The following is a 19,068-nucleotide window of genomic DNA, read 5'->3' on the forward strand; positions in this document are numbered from 1 at the left end:
CCGCCGCCTGCCATTAAAGCGCCATTAGACCATTAAGCCCGCTTCCCCCGGACCGCCGGCTCACGGGCTGACTTTTACTACACCTCCGAGGCCCCCGTGTACACGCCGCAGTGATGTGTCAACGTGCAGCCCGCTATCAGCTCCGAGCTACCAAAATCCCCTCTCGAAGCTCGGCCTTTTTGTTGATTTTTGTTTCAGGTTTTTTTTTTTTTTTTTTATACACAAGTTTTTCTTGTGTCTCCAAATGTTCTGTTTAGTTTTTTTTTTTTTTTTTTTTTTTAAACACCCAATTAGTCTTTTTCAAAGTCAGCTGACTTTTGTATGTATTTTATGCCCAAAAATGTAGCTGTTTTAGCTATAAAAAAAAGTTTTCAATCCTTAATTTTGTATTCTCCCCAAAAGGATTTTGTTGCACTTTATTCTATTTTTAATTGAGAAAAAAAGGCTACTATTAAGTTGATTGGCTTTTTTAATAAAAAAAAAGAAAACTTTTATTATACATGACTTTTTTTGTCATTTTAATATATACATTTTGTAATCTGTTTTTTTAATTCAAAACATTTTTTTATTTTTAGATATTCATTTTTAAAAATTTTAATCTGAAAATCTTTTTTTTTTACAAGATCTACATATGAAAAACATTTTTTTTTACTTCAATTGTAATTGTTGAAGTAGAAAAAAACATTTAGTAAACATTTTTTCCACGTTTTATTTGAAATTACTTTTTTACTATTTTTACTAATTTTATTAAATTGTTTTCCATCAGCAAATTTGATTAGTTTCCCCCTTTTGAACCATGAAAAAGGCGTTGTTTCAACTCAATTTTCTGATAAAACAATTAATAAAAATATCTCCAAGCTGCCAATCAGCACCAGCGCCAGTGCGTGTGTGTGTGTAGCAAGCGTGGCCGCTCTATTGTAAAAGTTACATGTACGTGTCAGCCATCAGTGCAGTTCATTAGCGGGGCAACAAAGATGAAATATTAAAGTGACACTGCTTTCACTTACTTCAGGCTCAGGCCTCCAGAGTTCAAAGTTCACAAGCGCAGGGCGGTCAGGGGGGGGGAAAAGAAGGCCGAAGGGCGTCAGCCTCGGGCCGACTGGCCGGGCCCGGAGATGCGCTGGTGGTGGGAAGAGGCGTCGATCACGTCGCCCGACACAACAAGGCGGCATCGGTGATGGATTGGCAACATAGCACACTGCGGGCAAACAAACAAACAAGCAGAATGAGTGACAGACCAAAAACAAATATTAACAATATGTCTTGTTGAGCAATAGCCGTTGTCCATTCCAAATACTCCAAATATTGTACAACATGGTATTGCGTTGTATGGAAAATATAAGTCTGCATATCGCAGCTTTATATGACTTTGGTATCGTTTTGCATCGCATGGCAGCGTATTGGATCGCGTCGCTATGGAATCTTCACGTATCATTATCTAATCTATACAAAATCTATATCATATTGCTCATCTCATAACACATGACAGAATATTGCATGGTATCACATTGATAAATTGTCATATGGTACCGCTGTCTCGTTATACGGGATTGTATCGTAGCTTCATATAATCATCGTACGCCTTCGTAGCGTACGGTTGCTCAATATTATACATCGCGTCATAAAGTCTTAAAGTATCATATGGTAGCGTAGCTTCACATTTGCAATTGATTGGTATTATTTCACTTTCTCAGGAATGGTATTGTAACGCTCTCAATATTAAATCTTTGCATATCGTCGCTGCTCTGTGAAAAACGCCTATGTCCATTTAAAAAAAGAAAGAAAGAAATTCCATATTACGGACATCCCATTAACGTCAACATTTTTAAAATGACAAAATTGGACATATGTGTTTTTCACAGGACAGCGGCAATATCATAGCTTTAAAGGTCTTGCAGTATTTACCCTTTTGGCACGCATCTGAATTTTTTTTATCTTTACACATGATATCATTTTGTATCGCATCGCATTGTGACGCATTTTTGGCAAGTGTGCGTGCGTGCGTGTGTGTACATGAGATCAATCCTAAGTGGAGATGAAAAACGTAAGAATGAAGGACAAAGTAAGTGTTGTCTATTGATTGGATGTCATGCCACGGCATTGTGGTTGTAAATGCGTGCGTGGCCCACAGGGAGTGTGTGCTCTGTGATCCAGGTAATGCGGAGCAGCCATTGAACAAGAAGGAGAACATTTGCCATCCATCTCGACTTGACGCCGCCTGCGCGGATCGATCGGCCCATTGGCCGTCACGCCACCTTGACGATGTCCCGGCCGGCGGGGACAACGTGAAACCTCCCGCAGGGGACCGTCCCGCTTCATTTTCGATCACTAGGATACGGCGTTCCATATTGTAGACGATTAACGTGTCTTACGGAGTGCATGGCTTTATAACATATCTTATCATCACATATCGTATCACAATAAATGGCATCACATTGTGCTGCGTTTTTATGCGTCTGCCTAACGTCCAGTATAACGTTACAACGCATGGAATAATTCCGCCTCTTTCATTCTTCCTCCCCCTGTCTTCTCTTGTCTTTGCGATTCATTTCACTCCAAATGAGTCAGCCCGTCCATTCGCAATCAGCGCTGACATTTCTTCATCGAGCGCATGGATCGCACACGCGCGACCTGAGCGCAACGCTCGATCACGCGACTCCCGTAAACGTGCGGCTATGATGGCCGTTGACATCAGAAGGCCGGGCCACGGCTGGGATAATTAGCAACGCGCGCTCTTTGGAATGATCCATCATGGCCGCTGCCATGCAGAGCATGCTGGCGATTTATCATCATGTGAGAAAGGACACGCTTACTTAAGCACCTGCTGACGCTTGATTGGACCAGGGACACTTCTAGGAAAGAAATAAATTCAAAGAGTTGAACCTGAATTGTGCTTTTTTTTTTTTTTTTTTTTTCATCCAAACAAAATAATAAATAATGAAATAAATGTAGTTGGTAAATAAATGGGTGGAACGAATGCAACGCTTACGATGTTACCTGGAACTTGCAAAGAAGGCAAACGGGAAGCAGCTAATAATAAAGCGATAAATGCTAAGCACAGAGCTGAGAATAAAAAAAAATAAAAATCTCTATGGTGTAACTCTATCTTCAACACACCTTAAAACAACTCATTTACAACCAAATATATACGAAAGACTCATTCGGCTGAGTTGTATTTTTTGGGGTAGTTTTATGGCGCCCTTTTGGGCTAGCGTTAGCAAGAGGCGGGCTAGCCCTATTCACCGTCACTCTTTTCATTGCTACACTCAACACAGTCAAATAAAAGTTAATCATTGAGAGCCACAATTAGTGCTTTAGGCTAAACAGGCTAATTTACTTTATTGCACATACAGATGTGACACTAAAAACTGGGGTGGGCAACCTGAGGCCTGTGGGCCACATACAAATTGAACTCCCTAAAAGTAACTGGCCCCACAATAGGGGGGAAAAAAAAAAGGTTCCCCTCGCCGCCCCCCACCGCCCCCCCCCCTCTTGGCTTTGAAGCAAAGAGATCGACGCCACATGATCCAGTAGGCCCGGGGCCAACAGGCAGGCAAAACACACACTGAAAAGAAGTCATTATTGATTTCCTCTTGACATTAAGCATCAACGCAGACTTGGAACGGAGCTCAAGTTGGCCTCCAGTCATTCGAGGACGCACGACAGGACAAAGTTGGGTTGACATTTGGGGTTACATCTTTTACGTTACTCTCAGGGTGCCAAAATGCCGACTAAGAACATTTTCAGCTGATGATTGTACAAAGAAAAAAAAAATCACACTAAATACATGTGGTAATGGAGCAACAGTGAATGAAAATGTCAACCTTCAAATGATCGTTTTTTCTTTTTTTTTTGTATAAGGTTTGAGGCAAAATTTTCCACATTTAAAAAAAAGTAATTTCCCGAAAGGTATGGCATGTGAGCCTTGACATTTTGAGGTCATTCTGTCATTATAAAATCTTGACAAATGTACGCAAAATATCAGAAGCTAGCTTTTCCATGAAATTTACGTCTTCCTCGATCAGGAGGACTCTCGAGGCAAGAAAAAAATAAATAAAAATTTTGAATCGCTTTCCATATGTATGCCATTTGGGTGTTTTTCTGTAGGAACCACAATCCTGACAAAGAAAATAGTCGACTATGTCAAAAACATCGGAAACCAGCATTTGTGAGATTTTTCACATTATCTTCCTAAATGGACAAAGTAAAAAGATTAAGCGCCGAAATTTCATAAAGAGTTAGAGACAAAGACAAGAATTGAAAATTGGAATTTTTGGGAGACTTGCCACACCACGTCATCCTAAATCGGAAGGTTTCTTGTGCTAATGTCCAACAAATGCATGTCAATTAAAAAAAACAAAATGGTCTTTGGCTTTTGTAGATTTTCAAACCTCCCGCCGACTAACCCGATACGTTCGCCTCAGGCGATCCCGACCGGCTAACAATGACGAGCGACGGCACACGCCACAAAAAAAACAAAAAAACACACACGACAAGTGTTCTGACAAACAATAACAGACAAGAGCGAGAAAAGATTTTTGGCCCCAAGAGAGGGCAAATCTGCCGTTGGAAGTTTGAATGAAAAACGGCCTGATTTGAAACAACAGAAGGGAGATCACGTCGCCAACGGAAAAAAAAACCGGATGCTTTTATCTGACGTACGAACTGCTACGTGTCCAGGGACACGGACGCTTTATTAACCGGGACGACACTTCTCTACATCAACTACCACTTTGTATGTACAATATATGAACTCCCACATGTATTTATTTATGTACAACTGTATATTAATCCAATGGACATTTTCAGCATGTATGCACTGCTACATGTATCAACTCCACGCACACTTCAATTTGGGGGAAATTCTGGACGTGTATGATTCCGAAATGCATGAGCTCCTACCCTGAAGTGTATGAACACCTAGGCGTACAAATATACTTTATTAATCTGGAGGGGTCATCTTTGCATGTATGAACTCCCACAAGTGTGGATATTTTTATGAAGCACGGACAGAGAATCTGGAGGGAAACTCCACTTGTATGAACTCCAAGTGTGTATGAACTCTACATGTAAACACACATGACAAAGAGCAGCCCATAGGACCACCCGAATAGACGCACACACGCGCACACACCCACACACATTGTAAATCCCAGTCATGTTTACAGACAGATGAATAAATGATGTGTGTGTGTGTGTGTGTGTGTGTGATGTATAATGAATGGCTCTTGTTCATTACACAAGCGCACATTCAACAGGCCATTTCCACACACACACACACACACCAACAAATGCCATTTTAGTAAACCTGACTTTTGTTCTTTTCTTTTTCATCTTTGAAGTCGCCAGGTCAATTGAGGCGACTCAACGGGCAGCGGACAGACGCTGAAACAAAGATGACAAGCAACTTTGTGTGGGTGACATGGGGGGGGGGGGGGGGGGGGGGTTAAGTGGGAGGGGGCGGGGCACCCTGAGGGGTGAAATGCACAAGGAAGATGAGGAGTGAAGACGTATGATTGTTTTATAGGTGCTGTTATGTAACGCCTCTTTCCTGGATCTCTGCTTCCGGCTCACCGCAAAATTGCACTTTTAACATTGAAATAATATATCCCTAATATATTATTAAAAGGGTGATATGGTTTCATGTCAGATTTGTTTGAAATCCCACCTTTTTTTCATAAAATGCTGGTAATTGTGGCATTTGTAATTTGTTGATTTGCAAATTGACAAATTGATAGACAACATGTTTTTCCTTCAAAATAATAATGAAAAAAAGTCAGAAATTGACAGCTCAATTTTCCTCCAAAAAAAATAAAAATGTGAATTGAGTGCTCATTTTTGACACCATTAAAAATATCCCAAGAATCAAACGGTGCGAGAAAATGACAACAACTTTTGTCATTCATGTTAAATCCTATGCAAATTTCTCCTCACATTTTGCCCATTAATATCTTCAGATATTGTTTTCACTTCATCCCAGTCAAAAGGGCCTTTCATAGTCCACATTTGTGAAGTAAAAGTTCACTGGATGATGACGATTTTTTGCCCTTTACTTGTAATCTTCCTTCCCATCTTCATCTGTCAGCCCAGCAGGAAACACAAAGGAAGATTTCATTTGGGTGAGTGAGCCCCCGGCCCCTCCCAACTCTGTCATTTTACCAACAGGGTGACCTTTGAACCCTGCGAGCCGCCCCTCGCTGGGCCCGCTGGCATCCCGACAAAAGGACCCCCCCAAAAAAAGCCCTACAAGTGTTAGAGCGGCAGCGGGGGGGCGGCCGACCATGTTGCCATACGCTGGCGTCGGAGTCGCTTAGCGTCGGACCGGCTTAGCGTCGGCCTCGCCGCGCGCACAAAGGAAGTGCTCAATTGTTGTGGTATAATTGGACAGAGAAAATGATTTTCGGGGCTCGCCGAGCGGCCTTTCACTCGTCATCTGTTTAAACGATGAACGAGAAGGGGCTCAACTCACGAGCTAATTATGTCATCGTAACGCGTCCATTCTCGTACACATACTTTTTGTTTTCCACACGACAATTAGTTAACTGTCAAATACTGAACAGTCCAAAAAGTTAGCTGAATGATATTAGGATACAGAATAATAGAATTTATGTGGAGTATTCGGCACCCGGCGGACCTGCCTTTTTTTGTCATCCCAAAAGTGTGCGTACATGTGGACACTGCGCAAGCCTAACGCTAATGAAAAGCGGCAGTAGACAAGTCTGTAAGTTAGCCTAGCGTGCTGGCATCTCTAGCTTGCGCGCGCATACAAATATCGACATTCCCTTAATGGCCGGAGAGTCGCTGATATCAACAAAACGCATTAATGCGGCCATGAGTGCAAGGTGATGTATGGATGAAATCTCGGGCAGACGGCAGGACGCTAATTTGTTGTTTTGACATGTGCGCATATCAATAAAGTGCATTACGCCGCTGCACTTCATTTCGTCCCGCCGGGGAAACCGCCACAGGAACATACACCAGCTCGTCTAGTATCTTATCTCGTTTGAAGCTGAACAGCGTTTGCTGTTTGCATACTTAGGTTAAAAATGTAAATATACGTATATGCAGTATAATACTGTACACACGCTTGTTACTTTTTACATGAAAAGCTCAACCTTGTACGAGGTCTGCGTTCTCCTGAAAAAGTGCGGCATCTATTCCAAAAGATGAATCGGGCAATCTTTTTTGCGTGGCCGCTTGCCGGGGTGGTTTGTGTGCCGCGTGGCGTTCAAGAGCAACAGCTGCTCTGGAAGAAACGGGAGAGTGTTGAGTGCTTTGCATTGCTGATCCTGAGCTCCGCACGCCATATGTCGCTTCGTCGTCCTCCTCCTGGCTCCAGGTGAGGCTTAACCTGACAAGCAGCGCTCTGTTAGCGTCTGCCTGTGACCCCACCCCCCCAGAATGAAAAATCCGCCTGGATTCTCTTAATCCCGGATTTGTGATTTGCATTTCCATTCGACTTCGAATGCACCGCCACTGTAAAGAAAAGCACAAAGCAACAGCGGCGTCATTTTCATGTTTGGAGACGAACCACGAGGTTTCTGTTGGACCGATGGACATGTCTCAAGGCCGATATCCAATGGGCCAGTCGGCCATTTTGTTGGATGATCCCAGTTTTAATCTTTCCTTTTTTCCGTTGCGGTCATCAGCGAGGGTTAAAAAAAGACATTTTCATTAAAAAAAAAAAAAAAAAAATGGACTTATGTACACTAAAAGTATCTGCACTTTGTTACTGCTGTGCAATTGCTTTTAAAGGATTTCTTGGTTGAACTCGAGCCAAACTTTCCCGTCGACTTCAAATGTAAAGTCGGACTGCGAAGAATGCGAACTTTTCACCAAGATGAGAGAATGGAGCCGAGCCCCTCAAGAGGATTTTGTGCGCGTGCTGCTTTTATTTACGTCGGACCCGCGCGGCCGGCCAGTCACAATTAGGCTGCATGCCGGATGGATGATTGGCAGCCGCTCCGCCGTGCCCCGAGGTGACGAGCGGTCGGCGCCTGCCAATCACCCGCCGGCCTCTCCGAGACACTCGAGCGTCCTGCATGTGGAACAACACAAACTGTGAAAAAAAAAAAAAAAAAGATCGTTAATTGGTCAATTGATCCCCCTCAGCCAATCAAAAGCCTAAATTATTCACGGGCTCGATGACGAAGAGGAGGATTGATTGATTGGATGCTGATGGGTAGTTGTAATGGAAAGCTCGCCGGACGGAGGAAAGTATTGATTGGTCGCCACTCTCCGCAGGTGAGGGATTAGTCGGCAAAAAGCTTCAGTGTCTTGCCATTCTAGTTTTGAAGATAGGTGGCGCTCTTTTAGAATCAATACAAAAGAAAAACCTACAAAGAATGTCAGAATGCAAAACAATGATAAGCGTGTGGGTGTATCCATACATCGGGCATGTTAAATTGAAGAAGTAGATATATATGTCTCTCAAATCACATTTTCCTCCCTCGTTGCTGGTTTCCTGCTTCCTCGCTCTCGTCATACCTTTTCTTTTTGTTCATTAAAAATTAACCACGCCATTCCGGACTAATTGTCTTCAACATGGCAAAGAGCAGTGGAATGAAATGAAGCCATTAGCCGGAGATGCTTTCATCACTCTGTGTATGCGTGTGTGTGCGTGCGTGCGTGCGTGCGTGCGCGGTCATCTACCAACGAATCATATCTCCATTTTGTAAAAGATGTTTTCATACACATTTTGATGGATGGAATTAAAAAAACAAAACACGCGACCAAGAGAAATCTCCCAAAAGTGTATTTGAACGCCATCATCAATAACCGTGACGTTCACTTGCCTTAATGTTGACGCGTTTCACGTGATTGTAAAGTCAAAGCGAAGGTGTTCTTTTTTTCAACTTTTCATTCGGCACCGTCCCCCTCTTGCTGGCCGTCCTTCTCAATCAACGGTCGCCCTCCCGTCTCATTTTCCCTCTGTGGTATTGAATGTATTGACAGCGTAAAGTGGTCCTACTTAACAGCGCTCCCCGGGGGGGCCGCGACAACCAGAGGGAGGCCCGACGCAAGAGCTGCCCCATGAATGTCAAACGCTCACTTCAAGGGATACGTACGATTAGCCAGCAACGGCTAGCGGTTGCTTCCCCAGGACGTTTGGACCAACTGGAATCGGTAGAAAGCCAACGCACTGGACTCTGCGTTTTATTTTTTGATTGACTAAATATTATGAGAATAAAATGTCCTCGCCAGCAGTTTTGTACTACTTTTCCGCAATGTTCCGACAAATTTACTTTGAAATATTACGTGAAATGTTTGGTCATCGTATTATATGATTCCAGTTTTTTTCGTCAATTCTTAATGCACACTCGTGTATCCAATAGGATCAAAAATGACGTAAAAGTGGGGTCATTTTTAGAGTACAAAATACCAATGATTATCTTAGACCGACGCCCCCAAAAAATGCAGTGCCTGAGTAAATGTACCTGAAATGTGTCTTTTGTCGCATTGAGCTAAAGCCACAAAGTAATCAAATCGGAAGTGAAATCAGCATAAATTCACGTTCGTTGTCATCGCTCGTCCACATTTTCCTCCTACTGACTTTTACGTCTTCATTAGACGTGAAACAACAAGCAGGTAGACGCGGCGTTAGCGTCATTTACCTGAGGGACATGGCAAGCTAATTAGGACGCCGGCTCATTTGTGGCTCATTAGCGCTAATTAGGCTTCCCCTCCTTGCTTTTCTTTCTCTTTCTTTCTTCTTCCAAAAAAACAAGCCGGGCTTCCTCCGTTTGTTTGTTTTGCCTCTGTGGCGGCGCCTAAATTAAATTTGATAAACGAGTCGATCTTTAAATATTAATTATGTATTAATTACGTTCGCCGGGGCAAAACAAAGCTCGCTTAAAGATTTATGAGGCGCGCCGACGCTTGCCTCCACGTTTGCTCGTCCAATGAGCGTCGGGAGGCGGGAAAAACCTAGAAAGCGGGAAATGAGCCAGCCAATCCAGGCGCCGATATTTTTTCACACACTCCTGCGCGAATTTCGCATCGAAATTTGGTGCCCTTTCTGCAGCGTCAGAAAAAAAATGTCTGCATCCGGCACACAATAAAATGAGATCGGTTTCTCTGCCACACCAAATTCCATCGATAATGTGTCATTACAGAAATGATAAAAAAGAAAAATCATCATAAATAGCCGCATCCAGCACGTCATAAAAATTGGATCAATTCTTTCAAAGTTCACACTTGAAGAAATTGAACACCAAATTCTATCGGTAAATGTTAACGACTCTTGCGTGGAATTTGGTGTCAAAATGTCGAAACTACGCACCACATTAACTATGAAATTGTCTGAAATGTTATAAAAGTCATCACATGATGCTGAGCGATTCAATTCAATCACACACACACGCACTTGTGTGCATCCGATACGTCGGGTTGCGGTTGTGGGGTCAATTCCTTCCCCGGGTCGCCTCGGCTCGGGACGCCGCGTCGGTCATCGTGTTGTGTATTTTCTGTGTGGGGTTTTTTCTGTGTATTTGTTTGCTGCACGCGGCACGACAAACGGGGTCGAATTTCGACCAGGAAGAAGAGAAGAATGCTAAAGGCAAACATGACACCTCATCTACGCACGCGCGCATGCACACACGCGCGCACGCACGCGCCCGCGCGCACGCGCCCGCACGCGCCCGCACGCACACACCTTTGTTTACTAAACTTTCCGCCTTTGAAATATTTATTAGCTTTGGGAGTCTCACACAGTGTGTGTGTGTTTCTATAAAGAGGTGAGAAGTTGCCCAAGAGACAACTGAATATCAGGGTGACAGCTTCTAAGCGCGCACGTCTTACCGACTAAGCCCCCCCCCCCCCCCCCGAAAAAAAACCCGAGACTTGAAGCAAATGATGGCAACACAGTGACATGCTGCATTTTCTCCTCTTGTCTCTGGCTAACAACTGTAACCATAGCAACAGCATAGACACATCAAATCGATAGCTAGGCTACTGCTAGCTGGCTATTGCGCAATATAGTGATTTTTCTTACATTTTTAACTGAAATTGTTTGACTTTTGAGTATGTCTAAGGTGATCATTCTTGTTCCGAATCATTTTCGTGACACGGACTCAACTGATTCCCGGTCTGGCCGAGGATGAAATTTCTTTGCGAGCCAGATCCGGAATCAGGAAGCGGCTCATTTTTGTCGCACGGAGGACACCCAAAAGGTTTGTCGAAAATTGCGGACATCATTTTCATAATTTGGTGAGGTCATTTCAGAATGATTGTAACACAAAGTAAAAAAAAAATGTCCGAGTGCGGATCACTTTTCAAACACATTTTGTCGGGGATTGTCGTGGTGTGATTTTTTGATCACGTGTTCAGATGCTTAATTTGGCTGCAGCTCATTTCCGTGATGAGTACAGAATTGTTACTCTTTGAACACATTTCAAACGGAATCTCGTCCCGTGCATTACTTCATTCCAACTGCGGGATGAAGCCATCGCATTTTTATGGTGATGAGAATCCAGAATCGGGATGGACATCATTCGTGTAGCCAAAACGTTTTCCGAAGGACTTCATTTGACGCCCAAATGAGATTTGGATGGCGATCCAGATGCACATCCATCAAAGGCACTGATGTCAACGGTGAAGCCACTTTTTCCAAACGCATCCATCAATGTGAGGTTGGATGTTGGAGCGCTTTTGGCAGTAGGCGAGGCGACAGCAGTGAGACTCGTGTGAAACTGTAGCCGACCCAGAGCGTCCCACTGACCGGGGGTGGGGGCCACACGAGTCAGGGCGGCTCAATACAAGTGCGGGGCGGTGTGGGTGTAAAGTGTGTGTGCGTGCGTGCGTGCGTGCGTGTGTTGTGCGAGCGCACGGAGGCTAACAGCACTCCAAGACTTTGAGAAAAGCCTGGAGGCTAAAGTGGGAGAGAGCTGAGGGTGCGGCGACGCCGTCAGCTGCGTTTTAGACGGCGTGAGATGGTCAAATCGTGACAATGACAATCATCATTTGAAAACAAAATTGACCCGACCAATTTTTCTTAAATTTCTCACGGTTGACTTTGTTGTTCAACGCAGCAATTTTGGGTGTTTGTTAGTGAGATTAAAGTACGAGCTTTAGAAGTTTTATTCCAAATTCGCAGTTGTGTAACATTTATTTTGCTACCCTCATGCGAGTATTGTTTGTGTTTGTGTTTCCCATCCACTAGAGCTAATTGGTTAGCATTAGCGCAGAGCGGCTCTCCCGTGAGAAAGAGCCGATGGCGCGGTGGTGGGAGGGCCGATAATGACGATGACGATGATGATGATGGTGATGATGATGATGATGGTGATGGTGATGATGGCCTCTTTAGTGGTTGTGTGATCTCAGCCACCAGTTCCACAGCTGGTGCACCAGCAGGCAGCCCAGCCTGGCCATATGCCGCCTGGCGGGGCTGCTCCCATCGCTCCCATTATCCTCAGCGGACCCACAAACAACTGCCCCCCCCCCCCCCGCTAACCCCCCCCCCCCCCCACCAGCCCAACACTCGAAACCACCAGCAGCTACTGCTACCACTTATTAACATTATTAATGCGCTTTGTAGTGTAGCTAGTGGGAGTCTAGCAAAGGCAACATTTAAAAACCTCTTACTTTACAGCGGGTCAAATTGACCCGTGAACATGTCGACTTTGTTCTTATTATTACTCATTGGACTGTAGCTAGACATTTTGTTTGGTTGTAGTTTCTGTATGAAGCAAGGGGGTATTGTCACAATAAGCCTCCTATTATATTGCGGGTCAAATTGACCCCCTCCTCAAAAAAAAAATTATTATTTTTTTTGTTCATTATTGTGCATTTTATGGTTTAGCTATCCTAAACATTTTGTGTGGTTAACATTTGGAAGTATTAATGTGGGTGTCATGCCACTACAACCTTACTATTAAATTGTGGGTCGAATTGACCCGGACACATCTAGATTTGTTTTCTCATTATTGCTTATCGCAATGTAGCAAGACATATTCTTTGCTTGCAGTTTGTTCATTCGATTTTGCGTCCTGAAAATAACCCAAATTGGGCCCAACCCAAATTTTGGGGTTATTCATTTACATGTTTGGGTCAAATTGGCTAACCTACCAAAATTGGCTTGTTTTGAAGGTTATTGATTTGCCCCGACTTTTGGGGTTAAAATAGAAGTTGGATTGCTCCTTTTTGACCCAATTTGGGTTATTCTGACCCATTTGTTTTTAGCGTGTTCCTTTCAAGCGTGTTTTGTTTTAAATGTGTCCCCGAACGACTTGATATTGATTGAATGCATTCCCGCGATGACTTGAGTAGACAGTGGGCCATTTTCTCGGACATTTCCGATAGCGTCCGTCCGCGTCACCGATTGTGTGAGGTTTGAGTGCGGATCTTGTGACGAGAGCTCCGCCCTTTGATTTGAATGACACTTCACAAGAGTGCGAACGCCCCCAGCCCCCGCCCCACCACTCCGCTTTCTGCGAAGCCCCCCCGGGCGCCTCCCGATACACTGCCGGGACATTCTTGCCACTGTTCCCACCCCGTTCAAAGTGCGTCCCCATCGGAGGCGATGCTAAGCGCCATGCAATATGGATGAGGCCGTCTCCAAAGGCTGATAAGCGGCGGCCGCATCCCAGAAGGCCGAGCGGGCGGGCCGGCCGGCCAGCCCGCCAGCCAGCCAGCGGCACACTTGACAAGCGGGGGAACCGCTTTCGGACGCTTTTATCCAAGTGGCTCTCATTTGGGAAGCTCAAATCTCGATTCTTTCTTGTGCGTTTTCCTTTGGAACGTGCAGCCGCCGATTACGGGCGCATCGCAATCCCGCAATTCCATAGGAAAGGACACCCGGCCTGAGGAGGACACCGGGCCAACGCCCGCCGCTCATCGAAAAATGCAAATAGAAAAAACGGCCCACTATTAAGTTCCCTAAAAATTGACAATGATGAAGGAAATGGATCCTTCCCAATCGAACTGCATTCATCCATTTTCTACACCGCTTCGCTATAGCAAAGTGAACTCCAAAACGTCATTGCAAATTTCTTCATTTAAAAAGTTGCACTCACACTTAAACACTTCCATGCGCACACGATCTCTTATTCTCACACATTCTTACACACACTCACGCAAAATCTGTCCCTCCATCGCTTTCTCTCGCCCACACATTCTCACACAATCTCTCAATCTCATGTGGCTTGATTACGCACTCTCTCTCGCACGTCCACACAATCCTAATGCAAATGCACTCACACTCTCTCCCTGTTTGGAAAAAAACTCCTGTATGCGCTCTCTCGTTCATACTGTATATACACTCACTTATACAGTCTCAGGCTATCGCACGCGCACACGCAGTCACACTATCTCACAATGTCTGCCCGCCTCTCTCTCTCTCTCTCTCTCTCTCTCTCTCGCTCTCATACACTCTCTCACAGCCCAGCCACACACACACAGCATTAGCAGTCGCAGTCGCAGTCACAGTCACGGTCGCAGTCGCAGTCGCAGTGTAGTGGTGAAGTGTATTAAGTGTCCTAAATGGTTTTGGCCATCTGTTGCAGAGCTCGTAAATAAGACATCACGCTTGTCCGCCTTAAATTAAGGTCAAGTAAAAACATAAAAAATGCATTTCCTCTTCAGGAGAATTATTTATGACGATTGTTGTAGCTCTCTCTCGCCGCCGCCGCCGCCAATCAATAACGCCATCGCCCCTGACAACGTTGCGTGACCTCTGCCAGGAAAAGTGTTGCGCATCAAGTATTTATCCCGGACGACGAGCCGCTAAGACGACCAGGCACTGGCGCCAAATTTCAACGGCTTGACCCGACGTGCTGAACAATCAACAGCGGTGGCAGACAATTCACTGGTTCAAATCGCAGACAATCAATGTTTGACTTCAAAGCCGCTTTGATTGGGGTTTTTTTTCTCCTCCTATTTGACTTGTTCAATGCTGCTGGAACATTGCATGAAAAAAAATCGACCAATATTCCAGAAAAAAAAAAAATCCATGCTAAATTTCAACACAAATGTGCTCTCTGAAGAATTTGCCAAATTGAACACAAGTTGCCCAAATTAGAATGCAGCGTATGCAGAGTCAGCAATGTTCAATCCAATTTGAAGACCATTTGCCCGACTGACCAATTAAAAAAGAAAAAAGACAATTTCATGTGCCCCATCTACAACTTTCAACAAGAAAGAAATGTGAAATTTCTCTCCGCCAGTTTGACCAATTTTAACACAATCTGATGCATTGCTTTGCTACGTTTGCCAACTTCAACGTACTTTGTGATCTTTTTCCAACAAATTGACAAATTTGACCACAATGTGACGTGATTTGATTTGATTTTTACAACAATTTGACTCTAACAAATGTTCCACTTTTGACACAATTGACCAGTTTTACTGCAGGGCCAACATTTGAATTCACTTTTAAGAAAATCTGAGACGTGTTTCCGCCCAGTTGGCCACTTTGACACAATTGGACGTCTTACGACACTAAATTGACCGATTTTAGCATAACGTCATATGCGTTTCTGACAAATGTGCCAATTTAACGCAATTCACCTGTGTTTAATTTACCAGCATTTTTAACAAAAGGGACCAATTTCAAGGCCGCCAACTGTCAAGTCGAATCAAGTCGAATCCAGACTGGGTCGAGTTTCCAAAAATGTTGGGCTGCTTCTCTGTCTTTTCCTAAAAAGCCTCGGCGGAGGTCAATGCATTTCTCTCCCTTTGGCTCCGTCGTCATGGCCTCCGCTTCCTGGTGCGCGGTTGCCGGGCAGCTAGCGCGGAAGCCTGCTGCATTATTGATGGCGCGCACCCAAACGCGTCCCCCGGCAGGGCCCCGGGTGGCGCGCTAACGCGTCGCTAATTCACAACACGGAAGGCCTCGCCTGATTGTCTGCACGTTGGCAAATGCCGTCAAGACGTCGCACTTTGAAGACCAGCGAGCACGCACTTTATTGCCGTTCGTCATTGCTGACCCCAGGATTTATGCATGCTAGCATTAAGCTGGTAGACTTTTGTTATTATTTGCGTGAACATGCTGGTGTTTAAATTGATTGATTGTCTGCCGTTTTACGTTTTCTTCTTTAAGTGTCCTCAAAGTGATGTTATACAATAGTGTCCTAATTCCTTGACAGCAAGCGAGTGAGAACGGGGCCTAAGGAATACCTTTTAAAGTATGTTTCAACAAGTTCAAGAGTGTTGAGACTGGGGTAAGGCTACTTTTACAAATGCTGCTTGTTTTTTGTGTTTTTTTTAAGTTGGTCTTTCTAAATTTTCACCTGTCACGGAATGTGTTGTCGTCCGCGACAAAAGCGTTTCACCGTTCGTATGTGCTTCCAGGGTTTTGGCAGGTGAAACAAGATCCGCGGAAGATGACTCTCGGCAGCCATTTTGGCGCAACTCCCAGCCGCCAAGCAGCCTGCCGGTGACCCGTCTTGAGACCTAACCGGAAGGCAGTAATAGGGTCAGTGTCCAAGTCATACCGCAACATTTAGCTACATTTCGCAGATGCTATGCTAGGGTTTGACGCGTACATCCTAGCTCATGGGCGGTCCAGGGCCGGCAACAGTATAAATCCAAATAGTAGCGCAATTGTGTGTCTATCTGCCCAATTTGCAAATTTTGACACAATTTATGTGCCTCAAATGGATTGACCGGTTTGAACCTAACTTGATGTCTATCCCGCCAAATTTCCGAATGTTTACATGTTTAACATGTTTAATGTTTATCGCCTCCAAATTTGCTTCAAGACTCCGGGAAATTGACAACTTGCTGTGTCTCCGCAAGTCACTCGGGCTGAGAGTATTTGTCCATATGATGGCTTCGCTGGCGCTCCGGAGTAACACTAACAGTAGCTTCCATTAAAGGATCAATGGGCGATAATTAGTCAGCGTGACTTGAGCTCGCGTCACTCACCTGTTGTGCCCCGGAGGCGCCGCCGCCTCCCGCCCGTCACGCAGCTGTCACGTCAGCCCTGCGAGGAGCCCTCAATGAGCCCCATTGTACCGGCCGGCCCCCGCCTCGCCCCCTGCGGTACGCGGCACCCTTTGACCGGGTGAATCGTTCCAAGCCAATCGTCTTTCAAGCGCCCTGCTAATCCCGTCCATGTTGGAAAACAGCGTATGAAAAAGTCAAGCGCAGGCTGCGATGGCCTGAGGGCGTCCAAAGAAGAAGAAGAAGACGAAAGAGAAGAAGAAGAAGAAGAAGGAGCGAGTGAGCCGCCCGCCGAGCCTCTGCTCGGCGAGTGAGCGGCGTCTGGGCCGGGCGGCGAAGTTTATACGCGTCCTGGCTCCCCCTCGGCCCGGGATGAATAAATAATACAATGGATATTCCTGTCATCATTATTTCATCGCGGGCGTAATGAGAGAGCGCCAGCGCTCGCTCCCCGCCCGCCGCGCAACGCTACAGGTGAGGGCGGCGACGGCGGCCTACACCGCAAATTCCCTCACAAAACAAACCGGGAGCAGTCGCGTAAGAGGAAGCACTACGTTCACTACTGCAATTACGAGAAGAACAATCGCCGCCGCCAACGCAATCACAAGCACATCGCAAACAAACGAGTCGGACGAGCGCGAGTCAACATTTTGTCGCGGTGACATCGTTTCCCCCCCCCGTCCTCTTCACTGACTGTCTGTCGTCGAGCATCAAGCTGCGTATTGCACATGCTTGGACACATGTTCACATGGGCCGATTGAGTGTCCCGCTTGCGTCCCTCGGGGATCCGCCGTCTCGGAGCCACCGAGGGACGGCACTACCCCCCAGCCCCCGACACAGGAGGCACCTCCATATTCCCATACGTCGCCAGGTCTTTCCGTCCTCTAATCCTGTTAGTGCGAAACTGCTGGGGAGTCAAGGCCGCGGGTTGGGAAGGGCGGGGGGCCACAATGACACAAAGACCCCCCCTTTGGGCTGCACCAGCTGGATGTCTGTAGCTACACGTTTTGTCGGTGTTTTGGGGTATTTGATTTGTCTTTCCCGCGAATGAAAAGAACAAATTCAACTCACATACCCGTCAAGCTAAATAGGCTAGCATAAGATGCTAACGTTGCGGCACGTTATTTTACATACGTTTTTAAACCCCAGCTTTGGTAACAGCTCATATTTTTGCTGTTTTTTATTGCCAAAAATTGTCTAGTGTGCTAACATGATCAAGCGCATTCAGACCCACAATGTTGAGAGCACAACTACGACGACGACAATTACTCCATGACAGCGACTACACGAAAGAAACAAGAAAATAAAAAGCACAAAAACATCCATATGCTGAAAGTTTTCGTTATCCTGTTTCATGTCTGCCCTCCTATGATGCAATAAGTCAGCGGTCTAGCGTAAAGCGCTTACGTTATTGGATGCGTTGTGATTTTCAATAACTCTGTGTGAAACCTCAACTATGACAATGACTTCATTGATGACAACAATTATGTTAATTAAGAAAGAGCTTTGGGGGATACAAAATGTCCAAAACGTGAAGATGAATGATCTCATAATTATATTTGGCCAACGCTCATGATGTGAAAGTCAGTATGCTAGTGTAAATTGCTAATGTTATCCGACACATTCAAATGTATTTATTTATTTATTTCGTTTTAAACCCAAACTACTGCATCATTGATCAAATTATTTTTGTTGTTTTTTATTTGGCAAAAAAAAACAAAAAAACATTTAAAATGTTGATGCATGTGCTATATGTTCCCACAACTATCTTTCAAGTCAGCACTCGTTTCTTGTAGAAGTTCGTAGGTTAGCGTAGGGTGACAACCTTATTGGACACATTCAGATTTTGTAAATACATTTTTGTTAAACCGCATCTATGACAACAACTACATCAATTTAAAAAAAAAAAATGCCAAAAAATGTACACTTTTGACGTGAAAGTCAGTAGGCTAATGTAAAGTGCTAGACTATTTTTTTTTCAACCTCAACTTTGACATTTACTACATTTTGTTGTTTTATTGAGCTAAAAGAAAAAAAAAAAAAAACATCGGGCACTCTTATGTCATGGCAACCTGTTTGAAGGGACCGGCAACAACAACAAAAAGCTACAAACATTCAAATCTTTTCTTTTCTTTATACTGCTAAGAGTTTTCCCAAATGTTTTTTTTTTTTTTTTGCAAAATCCAT

General features: G+C 44.7%; 1 long non-coding RNA gene across 1 annotated transcript in view; it reads right to left on the minus strand.

Moving 5' to 3' along the window:
* Positions 1 to 1,021: 1,021 nt before the first annotated feature.
* LOC147133816 (uncharacterized) overlaps positions 1,022 to 19,068 on the minus strand; it is a 39,894-nt gene continuing 21,847 nt past the window's right edge. The window contains exon 5 of the long non-coding RNA XR_015081917.1: positions 1,022 to 1,198. This is a non-coding gene — a long non-coding RNA (uncharacterized LOC147133816). The remainder of the gene's footprint in view (positions 1,199 to 19,068) is intronic.

Source organism: Filicampus tigris, chromosome 17 (assembly GCF_054856515.1).
Source record: "Filicampus tigris isolate MCC_2025a chromosome 17, RoL_Ftig_1.0, whole genome shotgun sequence".
Taxonomy (NCBI): Eukaryota; Metazoa; Chordata; class Actinopteri; order Syngnathiformes; family Syngnathidae; genus Filicampus; species Filicampus tigris.